Genomic DNA, 15,724 nt, shown 5'->3' with positions numbered 1-15,724 from the left:
TCCCCACCCTTCTTCAAGCGCCTTGAGACCCTCTGGGTATGTAGCGCGCTATATAAATTCATTGACTTGACTTGAATTTGTGCTTAAATCTCACTACTGCAAGTTTATCAAGCCATGATCAGCAAGACATTTGGTATGCTTTTGTGATAATTGACATTCTGTCCATAAAGTGTTGCCTAATAGCTGAGGCTTTTGTCATCCTGACCATAAGTCATTGGAATTGGAAAAAGCATGGTTGATTGACAGTGAGTCTCATTTTTAAATGTCCTTAAGAATTGTTTATCATATTTTAAAGTGCTTATCAGGCCAAAGAAAATTAAGTTTTATGGTCTTGACAGGAAGTACTAGTTAACTAAAGTAATTTTGCTCATCCTATAATTTCTATCAGTCTGACCAGTTCATCCTCCATTCTGGTGTGTTGGTGTATGTTCATGCAGTGTTAGTTTTATATGTTCTCTTATTTGCTTACTCCACATGATTTTTAAATGTCTTTCTTGTTGTGGAACCTACACTGTTCAAGTTTTAGAAATGAGTGCTCATTGTTGTAGGAGGTCTGAATTATCTATACTTAAATCGAAATTTCCATCTAAGAAATTATGTTCTGTAGTAGGGGATCTCTGTGTATAGTCATAATCTAGTGAATAGTCCCGCCCATGTGTGTGGACCCTAGAGCAATCAAAAATAATCTCTTAAAGTGTCGAAAAAATGCAGAAATGCACAGACACTTAAGAGAGAATTTAAAGACGGATAATGCAGCATATAACCAGGCTACACTGTCCAGTACTTCAACTAGAAATTCCACCAAAAATCCACAGACCGCAAAGCCTGTCCAGATTTCCCTTGCCTTAGCAGCAAAAACCCTCTGGAATGATAGAGAGAAGACATGGACAGACAAGCCCCATAGGCTGCCATTTTGTGGCTCAAAACAGGATACTGTGCCTTTAAGAGAACTTTCCAGAACTTCACAGTATCCCAGAATGCACTGCAGGTCCCTTTTACTTTCAGTTCTTTTTGAAGGCGTAACACGCCAGACCTGTAGCATTCCTTACATTAATATCTCTCCACCGGGGAGGAGGGCAGGCGCTTATGCATATAACAGAGATACCCCTACTACAAAACTGGAGTTACAGGACAGAAACTACTCCTTCTGTAGTTGGGGATCTCTGTGTATAGTCATAATCTAGTGAATAGAATGGCAAGCCCATCCCCACACCAAAGCGGCGGTGGAGAAAAGAAATCAACCCCACTATTGTGCGAATAAATTCCGCAGCGAAGCCTGTCCAACCCTAGCTTTTTACCTAGTCTGAGTTTTTAGAGGCTGATTCTGTTTTTTTTTTGTCACGCCATATAAAATTGTTTAGCATCCAGTCAATTCTGTTGTGGAATTCGTCCGTGAGAGCCTGGGGGAGTATTCCAGCTAGGTAGTTTACTATGGGAGTGACCATCATCTTCACATTGTCTACTCTGTCCCACCAGGTGATGAACTTGGGCGACCAGGAATCTAGCAGACCTTTTATCTTTTCTAGAATGGTTTTCTCATTCTGTTCCAGGGTTGATCTTGGCGTTCTGCAAAAGTGGATACCTTGGTATTTGATAGAACTAGGTTTCCAGGCCAGTCCGGAGGAGCCTAATATTTTTCTGGTTGTGTGTATGTTGTGGGGCATGCATTCCGATTTGTCTCTGTTGAGTAGCCTGAGTGTTTTGCGTACAGTTCGATAGTGTGCATGAGTGCTGTTATAGAGTGAGTGGGCTTCTCCGTTATTATGAGTAGGTCGTCTGCGTAGACAGCCAGTTTGGCTGTAGTGTTAATGTTTACTCCCGCTATACTGCTCTTGTCTGTGATATCTCTGATCAGGGGTTCGAGGGCGAGAAGGAAAAGCAGAGGAGATAGAGGACATCCCTGTCTCGTCCCCCTTTCGAGATTAAAGGGCGCTGAGGTCGCTCCGTTAATTGCTATCTGGGCTTTGGTGGATTTGTATAGAGCCATGACTTTCCCCGTGAAGCTCTCCCCCAGGTTGTGACCTTGCATGCTTTTTCTCTGATCATAAGACAACTGGCACCTTGCCTTTAAGAATCACCAGAAACTAGGCACTTCGGCTTTAAGAACCTCTGAGAGCCCTCTGCTCCCAGCATGCACCACAGGTGACAGTTAGGTGACAGTTAGGATCCTGGAGCTTGAGCTCGACAGTTTTTTGACCTTTTAGTCAGAAATTGTTATTTTTCTTGCTGTTTAGCAATTTTCCTGTGCTGGTGAAGGTTTTATCATCTTTTTCTGACGGACATTGTCCATCTTTTTCTGTCAGAATGACAGCTCTCTTCAGAAAATGTCCATCCTGTGGGAAGAAGATGGCTGTTTCGGATCCACACTGTGTGTATCACCTGTCTTCCTTCCTCCCATCAAGTAGACTCCTTTTACCACTGCAAGAAGTTTTCCTCGAGGACTGTCGGGAATAGAGAGAGGATTCGCCTGCAAGCAGTGGCGGAGAGAGGAACAGCTCATCTGGAAAGTGGCCTTGGACATCAAGAGCCCTCCTCTACTCCAACCCATCGACACCAAACTGCCTCTTCATCATCAAGAAAAAGGCAGATTGGCACTCTGTCACCTCGCCGTAGGTAGTCATCGAAGAGTTTACAGATTTCAAGAAGGCATGAAGAACATTCGACGTCAAGGGCTGCTCATCGCTAGACGTCAAGATCACCACACCATCGAAGGTGGTCGATGTCATCTCGACATCAGGAAAGATCGACGTCGAGATCTTCTTTGCAGAGAGTGGTTTCGCCGCTGAGGAAAGAGCGCATATCGACGTCGAGGGAGAAACATTTGTCAACGTCGAGGCCAAGAACCTGCTGTGACATCTAAGGAAGTTGCCGCAGTGCCTCAATCTCCCGCTGGCTCTTACTCTCCAGGTCTCCACATTGTCCAGGTTTCACCGGAGGGCTCTCCGGTGGTTGATGAAGAACCTCGACCCCTTAGCAGCTCTGGATTGGACTATTCCAGAACCTACTCTCCTTCCCATCTATCAAGAAATCCGGTTCAGACTCCTCGAAGGTCTCCTCAGGTGTCTCCTAGAAGATCAAGATCTCCTATGGCTCTGTCTTCTAGAGAGAAGAACCCCTCACAGGTCATGCTCTCCTCGTCCCCATAAGAGGCATACACGGGATAGATCTAGTTCTTTCCACTCTTGACCAAAGAGAAGGCGACGAAGATCTCCTACCTGGTCGACTTCTTCTACTAGAACGTCAATGAGGGATTACTCTGCAATATGTACATCTACTCCTCCCTCAAGAGCTTCACCTATTGACGATTTAACTACCTTCAATGAGGTATTGTGTCGTGGAGAAAATAAGCTGAGTATAACTGTCAGTGCCTACAGTTTTGGCCTCAGTAATATTCGAAACCCTGCATCAGCGTACCTCATCTAGACCGCTGCAACCTTTGGTCCCTGGTATTCTTGATCTTACCAAACAGACCTTTTTAACACCTGCAGCTGTGGTTTCCGTACCATCAACGATAGCCAAAAAATATAAGGCCCCAGATCAGGATCCATTATTTCTAAGCTCTGACCCACCTCCAGATTCCATCATAGAGGCAGCGGCTAGGAAGTCTCAGTCAACTATGTCTTCCGCTTAAGCTCCTTCTGACAGAGACAGTAAATGAATGGATTCCATGGGCAGGAAGATGTGCAGAACATCGGCTTCGTTCAAGAAGGTCGCAAGTGCCTCCGCTCTAGTAGGGAGGTACGACAGATCCTTATGGGACTCTGACTCGCTTTGCTGATAAACTCCCTAAAGAAAACCAACAGGATCTTAAAGAAATCTTGCAAGAAGGGGGTCTTTTTGCAAATCAAATGATCAGTGCATCCGCGGATTTTGCTGATCTAGCTGCCCACGGATATGCGCATGGTATCTGTTCGAGGCGTTCCTCATGGCTCAGATTAACTGGTCTCAAAACGGACTTGCAGCGCAAGATCACAAACCATCCGTTCAATGGCTCTTCCCTCTTCGGTCCTCATGATGACAAAGAGATGGTGAAAATGAAGGCTGATTTAGATACAGTTAAAGCTGTGGGTTTAGAAAAAAAAGATTTTCGTCTGTGTTTCGTTCCAGTGACAAACTCCAGTTCCAACAAAAGGGTCAGTTGTCCCAATGGTCGTTGCAGGGTAATAGGCAGCAACAAAGATCCCATTTCATCAAAGACGAACAGGGAGAGGAAGAGGCAACAACAGACAGCAGATCTCTACCTCAAAACAACAACCAAAACCATGAAGGGACACTTCCTCTCAACGTGTTGTCCACTCTGGTTTCAGGTGGCTCGACGCCATTACCAGTTTCCAGTTCTGCCATTCGGACTCAAGTCTGCACCAATAACTTTTTCGAAGTGCATGGCGGTAGTGGCGGCTTTTCTACACAAAAAGGGAATCTTCATTTACCCGTACCTTGATGACTGGCTTCTGAAGAGTTCCACTCCATCTCTGCTTCAGTCTCATCTGTCGTACAGCCTCAAGATTTTGAGCACTCTGGGGCTAAAAGTCAATTACAAGAAATCGATTCTCACTCCCACTCAAAAAATTCACTACCTCGGTTAATCTCTGGACACCGTGGAAGGAAGCGTCGGAGGAGAGGTTTGCATCTATCAAGATGAAGTCTCGATCTACTTCAATCTCTCCATCCTTCGGTCAGACAGGTGTCTTCTCTCCTAGGGTCCCTTGCCTTTGTATCTTCATAGTACCCAACACCCGGTTACACATGCGTCCCCTTCAACAAACTCTGGAGGACCAATGGACACAGGCTTCAGGAAGCTGGGAGGATCGCATATCTCTCCCCCAGTCTGCCAAAGACTCCATCAGATGGTGGATGACGAGGTCACACCTGATGACGGGTGTTCCTTTTCTCCAAGAGACTCCGACTCAAACCATCGTCACGGACTCCTCCCTGCAGGGCTGGGGTGCTCATATGGATCATTTTCAAGTGCAAGGCCTGTGGACGGACACGGAAAAAGGTTACCATAGCAATTTCCTGGAACTAAGAGCTGTTCACTTTGCTCTCAAATCCTTCTTCCCATCTCTGAGGTCCAACTCCCTCTTGATTCAGACAGACAACCCCACTACAATGTTTTATCTAAACAAGCAGGGAGGCACCAGATCCAGAGTTCTGTCCCAGGAGGCACAAACGATTTGGAAATAGTTACTTGCCAGAAATCTGACCTTCAAGGCAGTCCATGTTCCAGGTGTCTTAAACGTCCAAGCGGACTTTTTAAGCAGAGACTTCATAGACGCTCACGACTGGGTGCTCAACAACGAAGTTGCTCTGGATATCTTTCAAAGATGGGGTTTTCCAGATATAGACTTGTTCGCAGACGAGACAAACGCCAAATGCCCTGTCTACGCATCCAGGTTTTGCCAACCAGGGTCAGTCGGGAATGCACTACTGTTAAGCTGGACCCAGAGCCTGCTTTATGCTTTTACCCCACTGCCTCTCATTCCGGCAGTTATCATCAAATTTTACAAGACCAACTCCAGGATGATGCTAATCGCCCCAGAGTGGCCACGCCAGTGGTGGTACCCGGATCTTCTTCAACTTTCCAAGGTTCAACACCGGAGGTTGTCTTGTCGTACAGACCTACCATCCAGGAGTCAGGGGAGAGAGTGTTTCGTCCCTGCCTCCCCTCGCTGAGGTTAACAGCATGGCTCCTTAACTCTTGCAATAAGGGCATTTAGACTTGCCAGCGGACTGTATGTCTATCCTGAAGGAAGCTAAAAGACCTTCTACCAGAGCTTCCTACGCTTTTAAATGGAAGCGTTTCTATATATGGTGCTTGAATAATGGACATGACCCGATTAAAAGACAGGAACAGGTTATTCTACCATATCTATTGCATCTAGCTAAGTCGGGTCTACAATTCTCTTCTATTAAGGTACATTTAGCTGCTATAACAGCGTATAGAAAGTCTCCTATGCAAGGTTCCTTTTTTAAGATGCCTGTAGTAAAAGATTTCCTAGAAGGATTAAAGAAGGTGTTTCCACCAGTGCGAGCTCCTTCTCCCCCTTGGGAGCTCAATGTAGTTCATACCAAGTTAATGGAAGCACCATTTGAACCTATACACAAATCTTCCTTACAGCATCTGTCTTGGAAAGTGTCTTTCTTGGTGGCAATTACTTCAGCTTATAGAGTTAGCGAGCTACAAGCTTTGTGCTGTAAGGAACCTTACACGGTTTTTCATGCAAATAGGGTAGTTTTTAGAACTCATCCTACTTTTCTGCCGAAAGTGGTATCTGATTTCCACATCAACCAAGGAATCACTTTACCCACTTTCTTCCCTAATCCTTCAACTCCACCTGAAAGAGACTTACATTCCTTATATTTAAGAGAGTGTTGAAGTTTTATTTGGACAAAACCAAGGATATCATAAAGACAGACTTATTATTTGTTAATTATGGTCCTATTAATACTGGTTTAACAGCCTCTAAGTGATCCATCTCAAGATGGATAGTCTCTTGTATTTCCTTGGCTTATCAGTTAGCGAATAAATCTCTTCAGGGGAGACCTAAAGCGAATTCGACAAGGGGAAAGGCCTCTACCACGACCCTACTTGGAGATATCCCCATAGCCGAGATTTGCAAAGCAGTTACATGGCGATCTGTTCATACTTTTTCTCGTAATTACTGCTTAGATTCAGACGCTGAGGCAGATGCTCAAGTAGGTCAAGCATCTCTGAGAAATCTGTTTGGTTAGTGAATGGTATCATCTGTTTTTAATTGTTTGTATTCCTTGTGCTACATTGCTCATCTGCGAAGTGTGGGGTATGTGCTTGCTATTCTATTCACTGCTTATGACTATTGATGATTATCCCCTGGAAGAGCAGGATAAGTTACTTACCTGTAATCCTAGTTCTCTTCAAGGGGTATACTCATCAAAGTCATAAGCACCCCGCCCTCCTCCCCGGATGAGCAAAGTGGGTACAAGGTTTTTTCATGTTGGAATATACGCCTTTACAAAAAGAACTGACCTAACTGTCACCTGTGGTGCTTGCTGGGAGCAGAGGGCTCTCTGAGGTTCTTAAAGGCGAAGTGCCTAGTTTCTGGTGATTCTTAAAGGCAAGGTGGCAGTTTTCTTTTCTGTCTCAGGACAGTTATTCCTATGCAGCCTATGGGCCAAACTACCTGCAATGACTTGATTTTTTTCCTTGTTCTTGTATGAAGCCATTTGGATGTATGGTCTCTATTACAAGTAGTCTTGAATGTTCTTTATTACTAAAAGTATTGCTGAATTTTTTTCTGGCTGTTTGTCCCTATTTTGATTGGAGTTCTCACTTTGGGCTGCATAGTTACATATATGTACGTTCATACATATTTAGGTGTATAGTTTAAAAAGTTTACAAACTTATATATATATATATATATATATATATATATATATATATATATATATATATATATATATATATATATACATATACACACACATATACACATATACATGCGCTCCGGGGTCCCCGAACGTGGGCGGGGATTATTCACTGCTTATGACTTTGAGTATACCCCTGGAAGAGAACTAGGAGTACAGGTAAGTAACTTATCCTTCTGTTCCCTCTGAGGGAAAACGGGTTAAGAATTCCGCCGTCGACCACGCTGCAGACGACACCGTAGACGAAGAAACCATCATCATCTTAGCCAATGCGCAGCGAAAAGGTAAAATCTCCTCAGTCTTCTGTGGCTCCAACGACGGGATTGTCAACAAGAGTCTTCTTGCCTTCACCGACGTTGCAGCTTTCATCGTCGGCGGCTGTGATGGCTGATGCAGGGTTATCAGTGATGGTGAAGATATTCTCGAAGACTTCGACAAGGGTGACAGTCGCAGGGACGACGACGTCTGCATCGACTGTGATGACGGTATTGGTAACAATGACTACATCTACATCGTTGACAACGGATACAATTTTAGCTGTAATCGTCAGGCAACGTCACATTGCTCCTGAGATCACTTCCCCAGCATAGTGACACCTCTGCTGCCTACTCACCTCCTAGAGAAGAAGAAGGAGGAGGAGGAGGAGGAGGAAGGTCCATATGGCTTTGCACATAGCCCTTCTGAACTGCATTTTAAGTGCCAAGATTTGGATTCTAAAGATGAGTATGGTGATGAACAGGAGTATGATTTTCCCCAGGACTATCATGGAGGTTATCAGGAGGAGATGGTCTGTATGCCATCCTCCTTGATTTCAGACTTGGAGTTAATGCTCTCCGACTATAAAAAGAGATTTCCAACACCATCTCCGGCACAGGAACCCGTTTCAGTTCCTGCTCAATCGCCTGCGGGGCCTTCTATGCCTCGGCTGCCACCACCTCCACTGCAATTAATAGTGTATCCACTACCTACAGTTCCTCCTGGCCAGGATGATACCTCTGATGACCAGGGACAGACAGATCTCCCGGATCCGGAGAGGCAAAGGGATGATTACATTATCCCTACTCCTGCTTCCCCTTCTCCAGTGCCAGTGGATTCTCCATCTGAGGACATAGGTGGTTTCCATAATTTGTTAGAGAGGGCAGCTATAAAATTCAATCTGCCTATGCCATCAGTACAGTCGGAGGGTTTCTTGTATGACTTTAAAGAGCCTTTTAAACGGTCTGTGAGGACAATCCCTATTGTTGGTCATGTTTGGGAAAGAGGGACTCAAGGTTATGTAGACCCCAGCTACAGTGGTCACGTTGCTTCCTCGTTTAGAGAAAAAATACAAGGCCCTGGTGGACAGCCCGGCTTGCCTGGTGAGCCAACCGAAGTCTGACTGTTATTTCCTAGGCAGTACAGAGGATATCAAAAAATCCATCAGTTCCTCTAACTACGCCTCCAGATAAAGGAGGCAGACGCTTGTACAATGCTGGCAAAAGGTTTTCATCAATGTCCAGCCTTCTTGTCAAAGTGGCTAATGCTTTAGCCATCTTAGGGTGCTACGACCGCCAGATGTGGTGTGACCCCTCTCCCTATTTAGACCAACTGCCTGAAGACAGCAGGGCAGAAGCAAAAAAGATTCTCCAGGAAAGAGAGACGGCCTCATTGGAGGTAATTGACTACGCAATGGACATTACAACAACTGCTTTCCGTTCCCTGGCTGGAGCGGCAGTCCTTAGACACCAAGGGTGGCTTCGTGCTACCTCGTTCAGACTGGAGGTTCAAAACATGGCTGGAGAAGCGCTCCTCGGTAAACACATAGACGATGTGCTCCTGGACATTAAAAAAAGACATGGACACGGTGCGTGCGTTAGGGATGCTGGAGTACCGCAAGGTCCCCTTTCGGGGTCCAAGAGGCAGAGTCTTCCCTCATACAGGCGAGGGAACCAGCAACTACCGGTACTCCTTGTATTCGCCTGCCTTGCAGTCTTACCGTCTACAGTATAACCAGCGGCAAGGTCAGTCCTCATCTTATTAAAGATCTATGAACCGAGGAAGAGCGGAACGGCAGGGGAAGGAGTCCTCTAGGCGCCAATAGCGGCTGCCTGGCTCTGTCTACCGTTTCTCCTCCTCATGTAACACCTTTGGGGGCAGGTTACTGCAATACTTCCAAGATTGGCGTCGAATAACATCAGATCGTTGGGTTCTCAATATCATCCAATTTGGCCCCACGTTGGAGTTTGTAGATCCTCCTCCAACCAAGGCCTCTCGCGCCACAGCAACAAAACATCTTCGTCCCCTGCGTTTAGAGTTCCAACAGATGCTGCAGAAAGAAGAGATAGAACCGGTCCCCATCTCACAAAGGGGAGAGGGTTTATACTCCTGTTTTTTTTCTCGTTCAGAAGACTGTGGAAAAGTGGCACCCTATTCTAGATCTAAGGAAGCTCAACGCCGATCTCGTCACAGTCGTTTCGAATGGTCTCCTTACAGGACATTCTTCATCTTTTAAATTCAGTAGATTTCATGGCTACTCTAGATCTAGAGGATGCATATTTTCATGTTCCCATTCATCCATCCCACAGGAAGTTTCTTCACTTCACAGTAGCCAAGAGCCACTTTCAATTTAGGGTCCTCCCCTTCGGCCTCAGAAAGGCACCAAGTGTCTTTACAAAAATACTAGCTCCAGTGGCAGCCTTTCTAAGGAAAACAGCACCAGGTTTTTCCTTACCTGGATGACTGGTTGCTAAAGGCTCCTACCAAGACGGCAGCCGAGAGGTCGGTGGCATCATTTACAAAGCTGTTCAGGAGTCTGGATCTTATCCTCAATGCGGAAAAATCTAATTTGTGCCCTTCAATGAGCGCCAAATTCCTGGGAGCCATATTTGACATGTCTCAGAACAAGGCTTTTTGTACAGTGGAAAGACTAGCAAAGCTAAAGTCAATGGCCCACCTACTTCGAAAAAGGTCACTTTCAGTTTGCCTCTACAAGTCCCTTCTGGGATCCATTTCATCTTGAATTCCTCCAATTCCTCACTGCAGGTTACGAATGCGCCCTCTTCAAAAACAGCTGGACTTGCAGTGGCGCCAGTTGGAAGGATCTTTCGAAGACTTCACAATAACTACGCCAATGAAGGAAGCCGCCTCATGGTGGACTCGCGAGGGGAACATTTCCTGAGGTCTCTCCTTCATGGTCTCACCAGCTCCTCAAATTATCACAACCAATGCATCACTGGAAGGTTGGGAGCAGTCTTGCAGGACCTCCAATTAAGTGGTCGGTGGCTGCTCCACCAACGTCTGTTACACATCAATCTACTGGAATTCAGAGCAATTTGCCTAGCCTTACAGACTTTCGTCCCAAGGATAAAGAATTTTTCGGTTTTAATAAGAACAGACAACACTACGGCCATGCATTATATCAACAAGCAGGGTGGCACAAGATCTCGCCTGCTATCCGCGGAAGCTCAGACCGTCTGGGAATGGGCGATCTGGCATGGAGTCTCACTAAAGGCGTAGCATCTCCCAGGGACGCTCAATGAGACAGCAGACACACTAAGCAGACTGAAGGCAGTCAGCCACAAATGGGTGCTGGATCAGCAGACTCAAGGGGAGATTTTTTGTCTATGTGGCAGACCGGCCATAGATCTCTTTGCTGCACCGGAGAACAAGAAATGCCAGTTCTGCCAAGCTGGCATCACCATCGGGGATCCTTGGGGAATGCGTTTTTGATGTCATGGTTAGTCGCCTTTGTTTACACTTAGCCCTTCCCCCCCATTCCTCTGATCCCCAGGCTTCTCAAGAAGCTGAAGACGCAGCCATGCAAAATGATTCCAATAGCGCCATCTTGGCCTCACCAGTACTGGTTCACGGAGCTTCTTCTATCCCTGGAGCATTCAGTGCCATTGAAACCAAGCCCATCACTGTTGACTATGTACTGGGGCCAAGTATTGCATCCGGAACCCCGATCCCTGCAATTATCGGAATGGCTCCTGAGCACAGAAAATTTCTCGATGTTAGACGGAATGTAGAGAGATTCTCTCTGAAGCTCGTGATCAAAGTACAAACAAAACCTACCGGTTGAAGTGGAAGAGGTTTTGCCACTGGTGCCGTGACCCGGAAGTTCATCCTTTCTCTTCCTCTGTTCATGAAATCCTTCCTTACATTCTTTCTTTGGGCGAAAGCGGGCCTGGCTCATTCATCTATTAAAGTTCATCTTGCAGCCATATCCCACTTCAGAAGAACATCCTCAAGCCCTTCGCTCTGGTCGGCAAGGATTGTTAAGCAGTTTATGAAATTCCCTTTTCAAGCCTTCCCTTCAGTGAAGCCTCCTCCACCAATGTGGCACCTTAATCTGGTCTTGTCACAGCTCATGAAGCATCCCTTCAAGCCTATACATAAAGTACATAAAGCAGACTTGAAATAACATACTTGGAAGGTGGCTCTTCTTCTAGCCTTGACTTCAGCTAGGAGGGTCAGCGAGTTACAGGCATAAAGGAGCCCTTCCTTCAATATAAGAGTCGAACGGTGCCGGAAGGGATGCCCGCGTTCAAACCCTGCGTCGACTGCAGCCGACTGATGTCGGTTACCGATCCCCATCGCCGGTGTTTTCATTGCCTGGGGCCCGACCACAGTGACAATTCGTGCCCCGACTGCCGGGCCTTGACGTCGAAGACTTAGGCGGGAGCGGTCCCACAAGCGCCTCGAGCTCCGGCAGTCGGCCCCGCGTCGTTCGAGGTCCCGGTCCGGAAGGAGGTCGAGGGACCGGTTGCGAGGCCAGGGTCATCATAGCTCCGGGAGTTGACATCATTCCTCTGGCTCAAAGTCCTCAGGTAAGAGGCACAAGAAGTCGAAAAGGCGACCTCGCTCTCTTCTGACTCCCCCCCCCCCCCCCTCATTGAGGTCCTTAAATCGCAGGCAAGCTCCTCGGAGCCTCTGCTGCCGTTTAATGAGGCCTTATCTGACAATCTTCTAGGCATATGGTCCAGGCACGCTACAGATCCTCCTGTAGATAGGAACGTGGCCAGACACCACCACCCCGCTCTGGATGACCCTTGCTTCCTGTCCACCCCCATCCCCCCCTGCCCCCCCCCCCCCCCCCCCCCACTCCCCTCCTCACTGAGTTTGGGGTTGCGGTCAGTTAACACCGCGTGCCTCTTGGGCCGTTATACAGACTCTCTGTGGGACACGGTCGCAGCCGTGCTGCCACAATGTCAGGAGGAGGCCCGGACTAAACTTGCCCAAGCCCTTGCGGAGGGCCGAGATGCGGCACAGTACTCTATCCGGTGTGGACTTGATACAACGGACTCGCTAGGTAGAGCGATGGCAACGACGGTAGCGATTAGTCGCCACGCCTGGCTGAAGTCCACCAACTTTTCGGCTGATGTCCAAAACACCCTTATGGACATGCCGTTTGATGGCCGTCGCCTCTTTGGCGACAAGGCAGACAGTTCGCTTGAGCGCTTTAAGGACTCAAGGGCTACGGCCAAGTCCTTGGGCCTGTCGGCCCCGCGCCAGCAACCTGCTGCCTTGCGCTCCTTTTGTTGCCAAGGAAGGGGCGCCCCCACACGTCCTGCCAGCCATGGGCCGCAGACTAACATCCAGCGCGGTGGCGGACGTGGTAACCGCCGTGGCGGTGCCCTGGGACAACGGCGAGGCCAATCCACATCCACCCCCGCAGCATCCGCCTCAAAGCCTTCCTAATCCGAGCTTTCAGGCCCACATGGCGCCAGTGGGGGGCAGGGTTTGCCATCACCTCCTCCACTGGCGAACTGTCACATTGGACAGGTGGGTGCTGCAAATCGTCCGAAGGAGCTACTCCCTCCCCTTCGAGACGACCTCTCCAGCCATGCCACAGCAGTACCACCACGTGTCGGGGGATCACTTGAATCTTCTGCGAGAGGAAGTTACGGCCCTCTTGGCCAAGGGGGCCATCGAGCGCGTTCCTAGGCCAGAAGTAGGGTGTGGTTGTTACTCCCACTACTTTCTGTTTTCCAAGAAAGGCAAAAAGGTTCTACGCCCTATCTTGGACCTACGGAACGTCAACGGCTTCCTCCGGAAGAAGTTAAAGATGCTGACTTTGGCTCAGGTCTTAGCTGCCCTGGACCCGGGAGAATGGATGGTAGCGTTGGACTTGAAGACGCTTATTTTCACATCCCTGTCCTGCCGGCCCACCGGCGTTACCTGCGGTTCACAGTAGGCCACGAGCACTTTCAGTTTACCGTGCTCCCCTTCGGCCTTACCAGCGCCCCACGGGTATTCATGAATGTGATGGCGGTGGTCGCAGCTCATCTGTGCAGGTTAGCGGTTTCAGTCTTCCCCTACCTCGACGACTGGTTGTTGTAGGCGGGCTCGCCCCAGACAGTCGTCAGCCACCTCCAGACTACGGCCGACCTCCTGCACCTGCTGGGATTCTCCATCAATGTGCCAAAGTCACACCTGTGTCCCTCTCAGAAGCTCCTCTTCATCGGAGCGGTTCTAGACTCGGCGCAGTTTCGGGTTTATCCTCCGGAACAGCGGGTTCGGGATATTCAGGCTCTGATTCCGATCTTTCAGACGTTATCCCGAGTCTCGGTCAGGTTGACGCTTCGGCTTCTGGGACTGATGGCCTCCTGCACCCTTCTGGTGCATCACGCCAGGTGGCGGATGCAGGCTCTGCAGTGGGACCTGAAGTTTCAGTGGGCCCAGCATCAGGGCAACTTGTACGACCATGTCTTGATTTCGGAGGGCACTGCCAGACTGTTGCAGTGGTGGCTCACGGACCGGGATTGGGTCAGCGGCAAATTTCTCTCCCTACCCCAACCCTAGCACGTAGTTGTGACGGATGCGTCACTCCAGGGGTGAGAGGGGCCAAATGGGAGAGGCGGAGATCAGAGGCCTCTGGTCTCCGGTGGAGTCCCTGCTTCACATCAACCTTCTGGAGCTGCGGGCGATCCGGCTTGCACTGAAGGAATTCCTCCCCTCTGTCCGCGGGATTGTAGTGCAGGTGTTCATGGACAACACCATCGCCATGTGATACTACAACAAACCGGGCGCGGTGGGGTCGTGGACCCTATGCCAGGAGGCTCTGCCCCTCTGGCAGTGGCTGGAACATCAGGGCGTGACCCTGATGGTTCAACACCTGGCAAGTTCCCTGAACGCCAGGGCGGACCAACTCAGCCGTCGGTGCATGATGGATCACGAATGGCGTCTGAACACGGACGTGGCGCAAGGCCTCTTTCAGCAGTGGGGAGAGCCTTGGTTAGATCTATTCGCCACAGAAGAGAACGCGCAATGTCATCAGTTCTGTTCGTTGGAATTTCCAAGGCGGCACTCGCTTGAAGACTCTTTTCGTCGCGAGTGGAGATGGAGTCTGTTATACGCCTTTCTGCCTATACCACTTCTTCTCAGAGTGCTGAAGATCTGACGCGACCAGGCCCAAGTTATCCTTGTGGCTCCGGACTGGGCACGAAGATACTGGTATCCCGAGCTACTCAGCATGTCTGTCGATCCCCCGATTCGTCTGCCTCTTCAGGAGTACCTTCTGTCGCTGCAGCAGGGGACGGTCCACTACCCGAAACTGTCCAGTCTCCACTTACATGCGTGGAGATTGAGCAGCGGCAGTTGAGTTCATTTGACTTGCCTCCTGACGTTTGTAATGTGATTCTGGCAGCCAGGCGTACCTCCACAAAATCTGTATACGCCTGCAGGTGGAACAAATTTGTGGCATGGTGCACAGCAAAGGCTGTGGATCCCCTTTCTGGTCCTCTTTCAGAGGTTCTCCTCTTTCTTCTTTCTCTTGCCCAGCAGGGCTCTGCTCTAGGCACTATAAAGGGCTACTTCTCCGCCATCTTAAGGCTCCCTGATCAGCCCTCTTTGTTCAAGTCCCCAGTTGTAAATATGTTTTTGAAGGGCACCACTTATGTTTCCTCCTGTTCCTTTCGTGATGTCTCAGTGAGACTTGAACCTTGTTCTGACTTATCTGATGGGCGCTCCTTTTGAGCCACTTCATAACTGTCCTCTTCGTCTCCTTACTCTCAAGGCTGCATTCCTGGTTGCCATCACCTCTGCCAGGAGGGTGAGTGAGCTCCAGGCTCTTTCCTCTAAACCTCCTTTCCTTCCTGTCCATCCGGACAAAGTTGTGTTGCGGACGCGACCCTATTTCCTACCCAAGGTAGTCACAGCCTTCCACATCGGGCAGTCCATCACCTTGCCTACCTTCTTTCCGCCTCCTCATCCCTCGAAAGAGGAAGAGAGGCTCCACCGTCTGGACCAAAAACGTGCGCTCTCATTCTATTTGGATCGCACATGCCAGTTACGGGTGGATGACCATCTCTTTGTTGGTTACGTGCGCGGTAAGAACGGT

At 48.6% G+C, this 15,724-nt stretch overlaps 1 protein-coding gene across 1 annotated transcript in view; it reads left to right on the top strand.

The window, feature by feature from the left end:
- ACO2 (aconitase 2) overlaps nucleotides 1-15,724 on the top strand; it is a 340,183-nt gene that overhangs the window by 260,678 nt on the left and 63,781 nt on the right. The window lies entirely within an intron of this gene.

Source organism: Lissotriton vulgaris, chromosome 1_1, assembly GCF_964263255.1.
Source record: "Lissotriton vulgaris chromosome 1_1, aLisVul1.2, whole genome shotgun sequence".
Taxonomy (NCBI): Eukaryota; Metazoa; Chordata; class Amphibia; order Caudata; family Salamandridae; genus Lissotriton; species Lissotriton vulgaris.
This window is presented reverse-complemented; position numbering and strand designations above follow the sequence as displayed.